Source organism: Coenobita brevimanus, chromosome 24 (genome assembly GCF_032717465.1).
Source record: "Coenobita brevimanus isolate Jiangsu-jjx chromosome 24, ASM3271746v2, whole genome shotgun sequence".
Lineage (NCBI taxonomy): Eukaryota > Metazoa > Arthropoda > Malacostraca > Decapoda > Coenobitidae > Coenobita > Coenobita brevimanus.
Window position 1 is genome coordinate 52,506,591 of NC_136977.1, and position 17,111 is coordinate 52,523,701.

Here is a 17,111-nt window from a genome sequence, read left to right on the forward strand (position 1 = left end):
TGTCATCAAGAATACCCACAAGGGTGACAACGACCAAATAAATGGACATGCACCGAGAATGAAATTTAACACTTTTGCTGCTACAAATCTTATAAAATTTAATCTGATTGACGTCCGACAATTAAAGACAACAAAAGCAAATTTACCATAGTTAGACTCGAACCCTGAATATGGGTACTTGAGATCAGGAGGCTGTTGTTTAACCCCGGTCTGTCTGGTCGGCCACAGGTAAGCAACTGCTTCTGTGGGACCATCCAGTACAAACATACACCGTGTAGGGAAATGGCACCATCTTGTGGCAGACTGTACCTCACTCGGGTCTGACCAGGGTCCTTCTCCATGACCAGGTACAAGGAAATATGAGGAGACATGGCTTCCAGGTGGGCACAGCAGCTGCTTTGCTCCACCCAGGGTTCACAGCACCACAACGTACAGTATCATCAGGAGATAAACACTGCAACCACTGACCCACCATTCTAGTGATGTATTTCCTGTGTGTGTTGCAGGAGTGTTACAGCCACACAAGTGGGAGAACTGCATGACGCTGGACAAACGGTCGTGGGGGTATCGACGCAACGCACCGGTCACTGACTACCTCACTATAAACGCAGTCATCTCAGAGCTGGCATCGACCATTAGCTGTGGAGGTAAACATGCTTAGTCTCAATGTAAATATAATATTTCAGTTATGTGAGCATATGCTGAGTGACAAGCCAAAGGATTTCAACTTTTCCCAGAAATCACCTGTTATGCCAGGTGATAATCATATAACTAATCCATGGGGTAGAAGAGAAAAAATGTCCTTGTATTCCCTGCATTCTTAAATGGCGAAATGGGAAAGGGTAATGTGAATGAGGGATCCCACACCATCTGTTCTTCCCCTGGCAGGCATCCAGAAAGCCTCGGATCTGGGTCCTGTAGAGATGAGAGTAGGTGTTCCATTCTGCGAGTGTTTCTTCATGTTTTTATACAGATATTTATTGCAGGTAATATTCTGATCAACGCTGGTCCCACACACGACGGCCGTATTCCCGCCATCATGGAGGAGCGGCTGAGACAACTTGGGTGGTGGCTGGGGGTGAACGGCCAGGCGGTGTATGAGTCGAAGCCGTGGACGCACCAGAATGATTCCCTCACGCCAGGTGTATGGTACGTGCACCACATGTATGGACTACCATAAGGAGAATTTTGCTATCCCTTCTCGGTTGGCTGACTCAATGGAAGGTGTTACGGGAAGTATTTTATGTGACAGTAATGAGAAACACACAACAAAAGAGTATGAGAAAAAAGGATGCTTTCTGTTGTTTGGGGAGGAATTGACTATGAGCATTACTGACTGAAAGAGTTTGGAAATATTTGTCATGTTAAGAGAGAGAGAGAGAGAGAGAGAGAGAGAGAGAGAGAGACAGACAGACAGACAGACAGACAGGCAGACAGAGACAGAGAGAGTAGTGAATGGGTGAGAATCTGCAGTGTCCATCTAATCTTGTCTCTTCCACTGCAGGTACACTCAGAAGTAAGGCACTGTGTACGGTATAGTGCTGACGTGGCCTCCAGGTGATGTGCTGGTGCTGGGATCTGTTCTACCCACACCATCCACACACATCTCAATGCTGGGATATCAGGGTGCACTACAGGTATTTGCTAGCCTCTCTCTCTCTCTCTCTCTCTCTCTCTCTCTCTCTCTCTCTCTCTCTCTCTCTTTCTGTTCTTACCTAATTGTATCTTTACAGGAATGAGTCAAGCTCGTACTGTTCCGTGTCTTAAACCATATTTATCGTACATATCCTTAAATTTGTGAATTTTTTGGCACACACTATTTCATTCGGTAGTGCATTCCATTGATCAATTGCTCTGTTTGGGAAACTGAATTTCCTTACGTCTTTATCACCTCTCTTCTTATGCAGTTTTTTGCAGTGTCCTCTTGCTGATGCTTCCCCATATGTTAAGTAATCATTTATGTCTATTTTCTCCTTCCCTGATATGCATTTATATAGCATTATAATGTCACGTCTTTTCCTTCTCTCCTGTAGTGTTGGTAGATTCAGTTTATTTAGTCTTTCTTCGCAGCTTAGGTCCCTTAAGCTTGGTATCCATCTTGTAGCGGCCCTTTGAACTTTTTCAATCTTGTCTATATGCTTTTTGAGATGAGGACTCCAGACTACTGATGCTTACTCCAGGGTTGGTCTAATGAATGATGTTATTATCCTTCTTAGCATGTCTTCATTTATGTATGTGAATGCTATTCTCATATTTGCAAGCAGTGTATACATGTTCCGTACCTTCTCGCTGATGTGGTCAGTTGGAGATAGTCTGTTATTGATAATCACACCTAGGTCCTTCTCTCTTTCTGATGTGTGTAGGGTTTTATTTCCTAACGTATAATCCCAATCAGGTCTTTTTCCACTTTTACCAAACTTGATTACATGACACTTGTCCACATTGAATTCCATTTGCCATGTATTACTCCATTCATGAAGTTTATTTAATTCTTCTTGTAGCTCTTTACAAGAGTCTGTGTTAGTAATTCTCCTTTGTATTTTTCCATCATCTTCAAACATATTTAGATAGCTCTCATTTCCAGTGTTACTGTTTATATCATTTATATACACTAAAAACATGATTGGTGCCAGCACTGAACCTTGTGGTACTCCACTAGTCACTTCTTTCCATGATGAGTAGTTTCCCCCTTAGTACTGTTCTCATTTCTCTTTTTATGAGAAAATCCTGCATCCAAGAAAACAGTTTGCCTCGAATTCCTCATTGATGGTACAGTTTCCATAAAAGTCTTTGGTGTGGTACTGTGTCAAATGCTTTCTTGAAATCTAAATAGATACTGTCCACCCATCCTTCTCTTTCCTGTATTGTGTCTGTTACTCTGTCATAGTAGTTGAACAGATTAGTAACACATGATTTTCCTTTTCTGAAACCAAACTGTCTTTCTGTTATCATACTGTGTTCTTCTAGATGATTTACCCAAGCTTTTCTTATAAGCTTTTCTAATACCTTGCCTACAACACTGGTTAGTGATACTGGTCGGTAGTTGAGTGGATTTTGTCTATTCCCTTTCTTAAATAAGGGAACGATGTTTGCTTTCTTCCAAATATCAGGTAGTTTACCTTGACTCAAGGATTTCTTGAAAATTAAAAATAATAGTTTACTTAACTCCTTTGCACATTCTCGTAGTACCCAACATGAAATTTCATCAGGACCACTTGCTTTTCCTCTGTCTAATTTACTTAACTCCTCCTGTATTACTTTTTCTGATATTTGTATATCTGGTAGTATGTGTGGACATGCATGTTCCACATAGTCCTTCTCAAATTTTTTTTCTTCAGTAAAAACTAATTGGAAATTCTTATTTAGTGCTTCACAAATATCTTTCTCTTGTGTATAGGTGATTCCCTCGTCCGTAATGGATTGTATTATATCTTTCACTTTGGTTCTGCTTCTGATGTAGCTGTATAATAGCTTTGGTTGATCACTACTTTTATTTATTATATCCTCCTCAAACTGTTTTTGGGCTTCCCTCCTTATTCTTGTATAATCGTTTCTTGCCTGTTTGTAATTATTATATGCCCTTTCACTATTGTGTCTTCTGTATCTATTCCACAACAAATCTCTTCTTTCTTTTGATTATTTACATTCTGTATTGAACCATTTCTGTATTTTCTTATCTGCTTCTTTGTGCTGTGGGATGTACTTCTGGACTCCTATTTCATAAAATTCACAGAATTTTCTATATACAGCATTTAAATCTTGTCCTCTAAGCTCATTTTCCCAATCAACTTCTAAGAAATACTTCTTTAGGTCTTGATAATTTCCCTTTTTATAGTTTAGGCTCTTTTTGTAACTTTCATTGCTGTTAACTGTGTCATATGCTATCCTGATGGTGTAATTTAGTACTGCATGATCGCTTTTGCCGAGTGGAGGGTGATATATTAAACTGTCAATATCATTTTCTTGCCTAGTAAATATGAGATCTAGCATTGAAGGTACATCGAGTCCTCTTTTTCTGGTGGTTTCCCTCGCATGTTGCGTTAGGAAAAACTCTTGCACGAGATCCAGGAGCTTTTGGTCCCAACAGTTTTCTTGGCTAATGATATCTAGTGTGTGTGTGTGTGTGTGTGTGTGTGTGTGTGTGTGTGTGTGTGTGTGTGTATGTATATATGTATGTAAGTATAACTACACAAATACATCAGTTCCTCTCTGTCGCTGCTCATAATCTTGCCCTCTGTCTTTATCATTGCTTACATTATTATTACTATCTTCGTTTGCATCTTTCTTCGTGTCTTTGTGTGTATCTCTTAGCGCGCGTCCACACGTGTGCTCCTATTTATGTTGGCAACACAGCTGGCAACATGTTCGGGAATATGTTTGCAGCAGTATTTGGACAGATGTATGCAAACATGTTTCAGTGCAGCCTCGAACACTGGCAGCAGAAGCGATGGGATAAGTGTGTCCATACCAGGCAGCTGAAACTTCATCATGATGTTGCCAACATGATCTGGACGCTGCTGTTCCCAACATGTTTGCAGCGTGTTCATTATTGTGTTGCTTACATGTTGCCAACACTTGTTTGAGCACACCTGTGGATGCGCCCTTACCAAACGCCAAGAATTCCACTGATAAGACCAACATAGGAGCTTAATATAGGTAGCTTATGGGGAGGTAATGATCGAGTTCCTGAGATCAAATATAAAATCACACGATCGGGTTGTCTGGCCAGGTATATTCCGTGGGATGTTTTGGGCGTTTTTCGAAGTTAGAATGTTTGTATTACGCTGTTTCCACAAATCTGAATTTCCTGATTAAAAAAAGAAAGAAAAATGACCCCTTTCCCAAGTCCCTCCTGCCCTTAAGGAATTTTAAGATAAATTTTGAGCAAGCCTGTAGATATAGCCCATACAAAATTCCGTTCGTAGAAAAATGTGGATATTTTCTTGCCGATCGGGATTAGGGATAGGAGGCTGTTTCAATTCCCCCGAACCCACAATGATTCTGCGTCCAGTTAGTTTCTTTAGCCTTTCTGCGTCTACGGCCATGATAATTTCGTTTTTCTTTATTTTCTACTTTAAAATAAAGAACTGGGAGGAGATCTTTTCAGGTGCGTGTTGTCCATATTGTGTTGATGATCTTGCTTTGAGGCAGAGACATCCTCATGCAAATATTCGGCACCAAACCTTGAATGCCGTAGCCGTGCATAGTGAAAGCGGGTTACACACACACACACACACACACACACACACACACACACACACACACACACACACACACACACACACACACACACACACACACATGCACACATATGTACAGTTATTTATTTATTTATTTATTTATTGTATATACATTCATACAGTCCAGTAAAAGATTATTTTTTTTCCTTGGGAGATATTTGTATAGGGCAGTATTGATGTTGTACACAGTGTTGTGTATACTACACGAGCGGCATACAACATACATACATACAGGAGATGGAACACGTGAATAAAAATATTGTTTAATGTTTATCTGTACTGATTAATGGCATATTTCATTTATAAATTGTTATTCTTAAATTAGTTCTTGAAGATTGACTACAGCTTCTTAAATATTTCTGTTTTGGCAGTTACTGATATTTGTCATGAAAAGTGTGTGTGTGTGTGTGTGTGTGTGTGTGTGTGTGTGTGTGTGTGTGTGTGTGTCTTCAAGATTGACTAAACACATTTCGCTAGTTATCTGGATTTTCAAAATCTTGCACTGTAACGATAGAAGGCTGTAAATTTTTATCCATTTATTCAAATTATATATTCAAAATTAGCTGCAAAACGCAAAATTGCATTGATGTGATTGGCTGTAGTGGATGGAAAGATAATTCTACAGCGGAGACTTCAAATCTGTGGCACCGCATCAGCCTTCCTAAGAGATCATATTAATCACAATGAAGGTTCATAATTATGTAAACATCCACTTAAGAAAATTCGCAGGCAGAAACAATAAATTTAACATAATGCCCTTCTGTAAGTACAAAAGGATGATTCCCCATTGAGAAAGACCAGAGAAAGGTGCTTCATAAACAAATTCACACCACAACTGAACACAGACCTATGAATCACTGACACCAGTTTGAACCTGAAGTTTCAAACATATCAACCCTTTCCAAACTACCATACATAAATATGGAATTTCGAATCCGAAGCTTCAAGACTCTCATTTCACAAGGGACCTAACCACAACAAAACAACTGTTGGTCATACTAAAGCCAGTGGGCAGAGGCTATACAGCAGTCACAGCCTCAGAGAAAGGCCTTCTCCTTGCCAGTATAAAACTTTTGTCTTGAGAACATTCAGATAATTGGAGAAATCCATTTAGTCAATTTTCAAGTAAATAAAAAAAAAAAAAAACTTTTTGCTCTGTCTATCTATTGCCAGACGCCATAATCCAGCAAGGGGTGGCCATTTGACTCTGAGTTATTTGTTTTACGGGAAGGGGCATTAATCCTCCACCAACCCACTTGTTGACACGTAGGGAGCACGTGTGGTTTGGTTTTATGGTTACCACCCAGCGTTGTAAATGGTTTCTTGGCTTACAGGAAACCATTTGACTCGTCACTCAATGTAAAGCCACCTGTAAAAGAAAGAAAAGCAATAAGAAGTGACAAGAAAGATGGGAGAAATAGGAAGAGAGGAGGGCAGGCACAGAAAAAGAATGATAAAGGCTAAGGAAGAAGTAGGCAGCACTACATCAAGTGAGTGGATGATGGTGGCCACCACCTACCACTACTTTTTGTTACATATCAATAATTACCAAAATTCAAGTATTACATATCATTAATTACCAAAATACAAGTATTACATATCATTAATTACCAAAATACAAGTATTACATATCATTAATTACCAAAATACAAGTATTACATATCATTAATTACCAAAATACAAGTATTACATATCATTAATTACCAAAATACAAGTATTACATATCATTAGTTACCAAAATACAAGTATTACATATCATTAATTACCAAAATACAAGTATTCCATATCATTAATTACCAAAATACAAGTATTCCATATCATTAATTACCAAAATACAAGTATTACATATCATTAATTACCAAAATTCAAGTATTACATATCATTAATTACCAAAATACAAGTATTACATATCATTAATTACCAAAATACAAGTATTACATATCATTAATTACCAAAATACAAGTATTACATATCATTAATTACCAAAATACAAGTATTACATATCATTAATTACCAAAATACAAGTATTACATATCATTAATTACCAAAATACAAGTATTACATATCATTAATTACCAAAATACAAGTATTACATATCATTAATTACCAAAATACAAGTATTACATATCATTAATTACCAAAATACAAGTATTACATATCATTAATTACCAAAATACAAGTATTACATATCATTAATTACCAAAATACAAGTATTACATATCATTAATTACCAAAATACAAGTATTACATATCATTAATTACCAAAATACAAGTATTACATATCATTAATTACCAAAATACAAGTATTACATATCATTAATTACCAAAATACAAGTATTACATATCATTAATTACCAAAATACAAGTATTACATATCATTAATTACCAAAATACAAGTATTACATATCATTAATTACCAAAATACAAGTATTACATATCATTAATTACCAAAATACAAGTATTACATATCATTAATTACCAAAATACAAGTATTACATATCATTAATTACCAAAATACAAGTATTACATATCATTAATTACCAAAATACAAGTATTACATATCATTAATTACCAAAATACAAGTATTACATATCATTAATTACCAAAATACAAGTATTACATATCATTAATTACCAAAATACAAGTATTACATATCATTAATTACCAAAATACAAGTATTACATATCATTAATTACCAAAATACAAGTATTACATATCATTAATTACCAAAATACAAGTATTACATATCATTAATTACCAAAATACAAGTATTACTTATCATTAATTACCAAAATACAAGTATTACATATCATTAATTACCAAAATACAAGTATTACATATCATTAATTACCAAAATACAAGTATTACATATCATTAATTACCAAAATACAAGTATTACATATCATTAATTACCAAAATACAAGTATTACATATCATTAATTACCAAAATACAAGTATTACATATCATTAATTACCAAAATACAAGTATTACATATCATTAATTACCAAAATACAAGTATTACATATCATTAATTACCAAAATAGAAGTATTTTAGAACCTTTAGTTAGTCTTCTGATAGTTGAAATAGATTAATAGTTTTCCAAACACATGCCATTAACGGCTAAAACAATAAATATTTTAAAATCTTTTGTAAACATGCTCTTTATATTCTGCATGTTTTTTGCTTTTCATGTATTATTTAACACTGAATACTCATTCTTTATGACGCTGAAAATTGCACAGAAATGGGTATGAAAATCACAAAGATGTTTACAATGTACCTTATTTTTGATTACTGGCTCTGGTTGCCAGTTAGGTTATTACCTCCGCCAAGGAGGTTAGGTGTTTGCCAGTGTTGGTTTGTTTGTCTGTCTGCCACCAGGATTACTCCAAAAGTTATCAACAGATTTGGCTGTTTTTTTTTTTTTTTTTTTTTTTTCTTGAGGGGTAAGGTATGGCCCAAGGAACAGTCCGTAAGATTTTGGTGGTGATCTAGATCATCAGCCGGATCCAGGAATTTTTTGTGTGTTTGTCCACACGATATCTCCAAAAGTTCTATATGAATTTCGATAAAATTTTGTGGAAGGCTGGGCCATGAGCCAAGAAAGAATTAGTTGAATTTTGTGGCGGATCCGGAACCTGATCGGGATCCTGCAATGGGATTGGCAGAGGTATGCGCTGAGTGCTGTCTAGTTTTATTTGTAGCAGTTACAGGTCGTAAGCAGTGGCAAGGCATTTCCTTTTCCTTGACTGTTTCTAATTTTTTAATACACTATTTTTTTTTTTTTTTAACAGAAAATGAACTAATGAAGGAAACAGCTGGACTTAAACTGCCGTTGGTGGAAGGTTGGGGGGGGGGGAGGAATAATCTGGGGAAGCGAGTTCCAAATAGAAGCAGTTCAGAGAATAAAGGAATTCTGATAGGCAGAAGTTCTGCAGTATGGCAGTGTGACAGTCCAGTCATGAGCGCTACCAGATGCCCAAGCAGCGCGGGGTAAGGATGCAACTTTGTCTGGGCATATGTCATAAAAGTATCTGTAAAATAATGAATGGGAGGCAACATTCTGTCTTACATGTAAAAGAGGTTATTCATTTGTAATTGCAAGATTATTTATTATTCTTATAGCTTTGTTCTTAATTTTATCCATTTGTTTTAGTGCAACCTCTCCACATTCACTCCACAGGGGTGAGCAATACTCCAGCTGAGAGCACAAAAGACTAGTAAATTACAGTCAACTGCCTGTCAGTGAAGAAGTTTCGGGCACCCTACAATTTAATTCAAGTTTCTTTGAGGTGGTTTTTACAGGTGATCAGATGTGAGAGGTGTAACTGACGTTATTGTTAAGCGAAACACAAAGAATTTCAATACTTTAAAAGATGGGAATATTCACTGCATTGAAGGTAATACAGGAAGCAGGAAATACCTATCTATTATGTATTTTGGATATGTTTGGTTTTTCTAGGATTAAATGAGACAATGTTATTTTGTCCTCAGTCAGTGATTTTAGATAAGTCTTGAGTTGTGGAGACTGCTGTGCTGAGTTAGAAGTTAGAGATGTCAGAGTTTGTGACTGAGCGGTAAATTGTAAACGAACTGCGACGCGTTGTGTTATCTGTATGAGTGAATGAGGTTGTGGGTGACAGACAAGAAATCATTAATACTCGTATAGATGAGGAACAGGGTTGAAGCCAGGACTGATCTTTGTGGCACACCGGTATCAAATGAATGGAAATTGGAATATATATAATCTGCCTTTACTCTGATCTTTCTGTTGCTAAGATATGAGGCTATCAGATGAAAACAATGATGATAGGCCGTAGCAAGGGAGTTGGATAACAGGGAACGGTGCTACACTTCCAGAAGCTTTCGAGATATCAAGGGCTACTGCATGAGTTTCTCCATGCTGGTCAGTTGGCTGATGGACTGTATGAGTAATGAGACTGAGTATATCAACAGCGGATCTTTCTCGGCGAAAATCATACTGTTTGTCACTAATTAAGTTATTGGATTCAAGATGTGTTACAGTGTCCCTATTAATGACAATCTCAACTACTTTACTAAGAGAAGATGTGATAAATATGGGTCTGTAATCAGAGGAACTTCCTTTCTTTGGATTTGGGTTGATTCTTTCCAATAAACAGTGAATTAAAAGTACGTAAACATTGCCGGAATAATTTAGCTAGAACAGGAGCAAGTTCGGCGAATACTTTTTCAAAACTATTGAGGAAATTCCATCTGGACCTGGAGCTACGTTGGTTGACAGAATATTCAGGATAGTGTTTAAGTATCTAGTATGTATCTTTAGTGGAGCAATTTAGGGAAAGTCAAGTTCTAGTGCACGAACGTTCTGACAGATTTCCTCTAAAATAGAGTTTTGGCAAACGTACAGGCAAGAATGTTGGCTTTTCCATAAGAGTCATTTACTCGTACAGTGTTTGCTTCTGAAGATTTTAGTGGAGGAATGGGTGATAGATTTCTGAAAGTTACTATTGAGAGAACTGAGAGTTGTCCAAAATAGTCTGTCATTAAGATTACTTAATAGCTTGGATGCTTGGTTGTGAAGAAAGTTTGAATTAGCAAGGTTTATGACTGCTTTTGCGTGGCTTCGAACAGTTTTAAAGTAATCAAGGGATTAGTTTTTTTTTTTTTTTTTTTAACTCTAAGTAACAGTTATATGCTAAAAACTTTTGTGTCTTTGCTTTGCCACAGTTGCAGTCGAGTCATTTGGGAAGTCCAATCTTTTAGTAAATTGTTGACAGGGCAGCATCAATTCCACACCACCTTGTGTTCAGTCTTTTATATGGGACTGAGCAGAATTGATGTCAGTAGAGGAGGACTGCCATGGAACAGCAGCTAGATTATTTGTAAGTCCTTCCCAGTTTGCACTACCAAAATGCCATCTTGCCACCCTGACTGGTTCAGAACTGGGAGGTTCGGGGCACATGACAAATGATGTTTTAATTAGATTGTGGTAGGAGGACCCAAGTAGTGACAGTACCTTATCCTGTATCGATCTAGGTTATTATTTTGTGAGGAACAGATCCATGAGATGGGCACTACGATCAGCATTATCTGGTATTCTGGTTGGTTGTTTTACCAATTGCGTGAGATTAAACGATTCTGCAAACGGATCGTATTCTTGACTAGTACCGTTAGTTCTGGCATAATGAAATGACTGTTCTGCATTATGGACATTAAAATCACCCAGCACCGTAACTTCAGTAGTAGGGGTGATGTAGAAACCTTCTCTCTAGGCCAGCCGATGATGCATCTGTTGCATGCGCTTCAGTCGGGACAGCGAGTATAAAATCGCCCACGTAATAACGGATATTCTGCCACCAGGTAACAGATGAAAGAACTGTCAAAAGTTTTTTTCAGTAGAAAGGTTACCAGTGAATGAATTTCATTGTGTCAGATGCCTAATGTCAGACTGATCTATTCATCCCAATAAGAAAGTTAAAAACTCAGCTGCATGATAATACATTTTTAAGTCGGCAGAGTGTTCCCTTATACTAAATACAGCAAAATTAACCAGAAGCACTCGGAGAGTAGGCTACCTCACCCACGCCCTGCAGTTTTTCAAAGGGTCGAACATTTGACTTTGCCTTGAGGTCTGGTCTTTGGACCGGTTGTTCTAAAGAATTTATTTCCTTCATCTTTGCCAGAACTTCATCCTTGCCAATAGGAGTGGTCCAGATCAGATCAAAACTCTTCAGCCTGGCCTTCCCCAGTGACCGTGACCTCAATCAAAGTTCCAAGTCCTCGGCTGACCCTTTGTGCTTCTGTTACGTTGTGTCACCCTCGGTGCTTCTGTTACGTTGTGTCACCCTTTGTGCTTCTGTTACGTTGTGTCCCCCTCGGTGCTTCTGTTACGTTGTGTCCCCCTCGGTGCTTCTGTTACGTTGTGTCCCTCTCGGTGCTTCTGTTATGTTGTGTCACCCTTTGTGCTTCTGTTACGTTGTGTCACCCTCGGTGCTTCTGTTACGTTGTGTCCCCCTCGGTGCTTCTGTTACGTTGTGTCCCCCTCGGTGCTTCTGTTACGTTGTGTCACCCTCGGTGCTTCTGTTACGTTGTGTCACCCTCGGTGCTTCTGTTACGTTGTGTCCCCCACGGTGCTTCTGTTACGTTGTGTCACCCTCGGTGCTTCTGTTACGTTGTGTCACCCTCGGTGCTTCTGTTACGTTGTGTAAACTAAACCAAAACTACTCGAGTTATATCGTCAAACAACAGACATTGACCTATAACACTGATCTTTGTCTGATTTTGAAAAATCGAGCCACTTCATTTTAGCCATACTCTCAACACTACCTTCAAATTTGTTCTAAATCTGTTCAAAGGCTTTCAAGTTGACCTTTCCATCAGACTTTGACCTTTGTCCTGTTTTTCTGAAAAAAAAAAAAGCAAATAAACAAATCTGAAATCAATTCCCGGGAAAATCTTCAGCTCTTTCAAGTTTGATCTCAATCGTTTAAAAGCTTTTTTAGTATTTTGTTGCCATATTAACAGACTGCACACACACACACACACACACACACACACACACACACACACACACACACACACACACACACACACACACACACACACACACACACACACACACACACACACACACACACTGAAAACAACACATCAACGCTTCATTCTAATCAGGTTGAAAATGTCTGTCGTGGCAGCTGACAGCCCAGCACCATCCCGTCTAACCTCTTGCTTTTCATGATAACAGTTCAGGTCAATCTGTATAAAAATTTGTCAGGCAGGAACAAGATTAAATTACAAAATAAAATAAAGACCAACCCATACCATCTCATTTTTCCATCTCCAGTTCAAGCCGGTGAAAAGTGGGCTTCAAGTGGCGTTTCCAAGAATGTCAGAGGTGGATGGAAAGTGGGCATGGGTGCTGTCGATGCAAGGGGTCCAGCCAGTCACCAATCGCATCATTCCCAACGAGGAGTAGCCGAGTGGACCCACGCTGCATGGCTGGAAATTACTGTCTTCCTCTATTAAACTCTTGAACTCAATTGTAGTTTTTCCTTGCTATTTTTTTTGCCGCCATAGACTATTTTTTTTTTCTTTTTTCTAGGAAGCCATATTCAACAAATGTGGTCTATAAAATCTAACCTTTCCAGTCTGAAGTTTGTATGGAAATGGGAAGAATGAAATGCAGGGAGTCCAGTCAACCACCAGCCACATCACTCCTTCAACAGAGTCGACCAACGTAACATGGATGGGAAGATTCTGTGTTCATTTCTACTACTGTTTCTTGAGAGGTTGGAAAGATAGTTGTAGAACTCTTTGGTGTGTGTGTGTGTGTGTGTGTGTGTGTGTGTGTGTGTGTGTGTGTATTTGCTTTTATTTACGTTTCATTCGTAGATGTATGTATGTATGTGTTGTTCCCTAATCTCCCTCGGTAATCATTTGCATGCTTCCAATCATCTTTAATGGGCACGATATCAGATTAATATTAACAGGGATTGGTAGCGTGAGAACAAAAGCAGTAGGGAGTGGAGAGACAAGTCCAGAGAGCATCTGTAAAATTAAAGTTAGAACAATGAGTCACTATATTCGTTTCTGACCCAGTTCCCTCACGGACTACAAAGAAAAACTCTTCCACACATTGAAGTTCCAAAACACAGATACATTTTCTGCATTATTATTACTAACTTTGTACGAGACAATAACATTACTTTATCAACACCAGTGGATGCAGGTCACACTGTACATGGAGATTTAACTAAATCACATGTAATTACAAATACAAAAATTATAGCATAACGACTCACTTTTAATATTGTATGTTCACTTGAATTATCACTTACTAGAAGAATAACCACTATTAGTTATCCCCACGACCAGGAACTAGCGCTAACGTTTACATTATCGCTGGATACTGAGCAGATGTTAACTGGCTTTTAACTGATGCTTAGAGCATGTGAAATTCGCTTGTCTTGTACACTCACATGTCTCCCCTAATTCTCACCAGCTTCTACTCACCAACTTCGTTTTGTCGTCCATGGTCGTGTGCCAGTCTGCTTCTCTCAGCAGAAAAGCTGTGCCCCTAAAACACCCCTCAAGTCTGTCCCCTCAGCCAGCCACCTATTTATCTTTTGCCTGATCACCGTTATGACTGTCCTCAGATACACTTCCTGCAGCTCAGTCTTGTCCCATACTTGAATCATTAATACTAATGATGTACTCATCAGCACTCCCTTGTGCCCTTTTACTAAAATTAATGATGCTTTAGTGGTAGTTATCTCGACTAAAATTAATGATGCTCTCTCTCATGACCCTCGTTTATCACCCCAGCCCCACCGAAGTCTGGCCTGCGTCAAACGCATCAAATACCCTTGCATGTAAGTACATTGTCCTCTCTTATTTCCACTCCTTATTTTCTCCTTTTCCTGCAGTTTTCTTCATCTCCTGCAGTCTCTAGGTCTTCTCTGCAGCTTCTCATGTTTCCTGTGCTTTTGTTCAAATCTCCTTATGATGCTTACTTTGAACAGTTTTGTGTGCCACCTTAAGTAACCTCCGACACTCTCTTTGTGTAGTAGTTGTCTTCTCTTCTTCATTTCCCTCTGTTATTTTTTTTTTTTCCCAATTTAGGCCCTATGCCAAGATTGATGTGTGGATCAGGTAGGCTTGGGGCACAGGAAACCTGGCCCGTGTGTTTACTGGCATCGTAATAAACTGCGCCAAAAAAGTTGGCTTCGGCAGGGTCGGGCTCTGTATCATCATCCAGTGTTTGTTCCGACATAGGTTTTAGATATTTGTTACTTTTTGCCAGAACAAGTTTTAAGATTTTGGGCCCAAGAATAATACTATAACTTCCTTATCTGCAGATCATTAAGTATGGTTGTATTTTCTATTGCATACTTTAAAATGAAAGTGTAGAGCCTGCAAAACTTGTTGTACTGACTGTTATGAGAGACACTGAGAGATGCAGGAGGTGAGGCGTGGAATCATTGGAATATGGGTAAGGAGGGCTAGGCACACCCTACCGCACTTCCACCTGTTACAGTCTGCTTTGTCAGTCCCATCTCTCCGTGAACGCATGTCCTGAGTTGGTCGACCCACGTTTCGAACCGAGTGAGGGAGAAGGGGCAGGGGCAGTCAGGGAAATTTTATAACGATGAGAGGTAGGGAGGATGACGGGGTTTGGTGCTCGAGGAGAGTAAATAGACCAGTTGGATAGGAAAAACGAAGGACTGACCTAAACCAACATACTTAATGCACCCAGGAAAACTTACGAAAAAATATTTGGTGTAACATAGACAAAATTAATTTTACAAAACCATTTAAGAACAGAGTATATTAATCCAGCACTGTATAAATTCTGCTCACACACACACACACACACACACACACACACACACACACACATATATATATATATATATATATATATATATATATATATATATATATATATATATATATATATATATATATATATATATATATATATATATATATTAAAAGATAGGACAAATATGCCATTTCCAGTGGAGTTCAGTGTGGTAGTACTGGTTTGTACGTTGATGAAGTGGCATCCAGCTGTGTGTCAGTTGGTACCAGTAGGTGTAACTGGTCGTTGTAATTGACAGGAATAGTTTGCTGTTGTTATGGTCGATTGAGTAGCATCCACTGGAGTCCAAGTTGGTAGGTATAATTGGTTTTGATTGTTAGTCTTAATCTGCTACAGAGCCAGGGCGGATCCCGTGAGCACTCTCTGCCCGTCGACGGCCCTGGGATACTATTGTATCAGTAGCAGAATCAAATATATCTCTTGTAAGACTAGTTATATCTCCTTTCAGGTGTTTGAAGGAGTTATAGGGACGGTGGTACGTTTTCTTTGATGTCTTACATAATTCTGTTTTGAAAAATCCTTGACTGAGGAATTTTCTTGTGATCTGTTGGATTCTTGTAGTAAAGTTGTCCAAATTTGTACTTGCCTTTGCCACCCGCAGCAACTGAGACATGTATACACCGCACGCTGGAACTCTAGGTATGTTTCCCAAAGAATTTGAGTATGATACAATTTCAAAATTATAATAATCTCTTTTATCATAGTTTTGTTGATATAACTTTGCTTTCTATTTAGATATTGATTTCCAAAAAGCTTGCTTAGCAGTGGTCGGTGTTTTCTTTATTTAATACTAGTGCTTCTGGATATATTTCTTTTGTCCTTTCATTCATTTTTCCATCATTGTTTAAGGATATTAGATCATCAGTGAATCGTCTAGTTTTGTTAAATTTCTTCGCTACTGAATATTGAACTTTTGACAATCGTTCCATCCACATGAATTCATAACTATATAAGTACAGATTTGCCATGAATGGGGCTGGGTCTGTTCCCATGGGTATTCCTATGCACTGTTTGAAAACCATATTTCCACAAGCAAAAAAGCAGTTTTCTACCAGGTAATTTGTCACACCCACACACCCACACCCACCCACACACACACACACAGTTCACACGCACCCTAGTATACAAACACACACACACACCGCTCGCTGGTTCTGTGGTAACGTTCTCGCTTGCCATCTGGTAGACGGGAGTTCGCGCTCGCTCAGGCTGCGAAAAGTTTCACTGACGAAGTGGGTGGTTACTGTCCTCCTTGAGCAAGGGGATGGGTGTGTGCTTGTGTGAAGGTCACAGCCTTGCCCTTAGATCGGACTATATGAGCTCTCAGCTCCCTTCCGGGAGGGTAAAAAGCTGACTATCACGACCATCAAGTGATCCTGACCGACCCGGTGAATTACACACACCTTAGCACACGAGCTATGACTCCCCTGTTAACTGCTTGTTGAGAAGCAAATGTGGTGTCCATCCGGGAATCAAACCTCCACGCTATTCCCCGCGTCTTCC

The 17,111-nt window shown here is 38.5% G+C and overlaps 1 pseudogene; it reads left to right on the top strand.

Annotated features, from left to right (window-relative positions):
* LOC145393380 (alpha-L-fucosidase-like) overlaps window positions 1–13,199 on the top strand; it is a 46,565-nt pseudogene extending 33,366 nt beyond the window's left edge.
* Window positions 13,200–17,111: the final 3,912 nt, after the last annotated feature.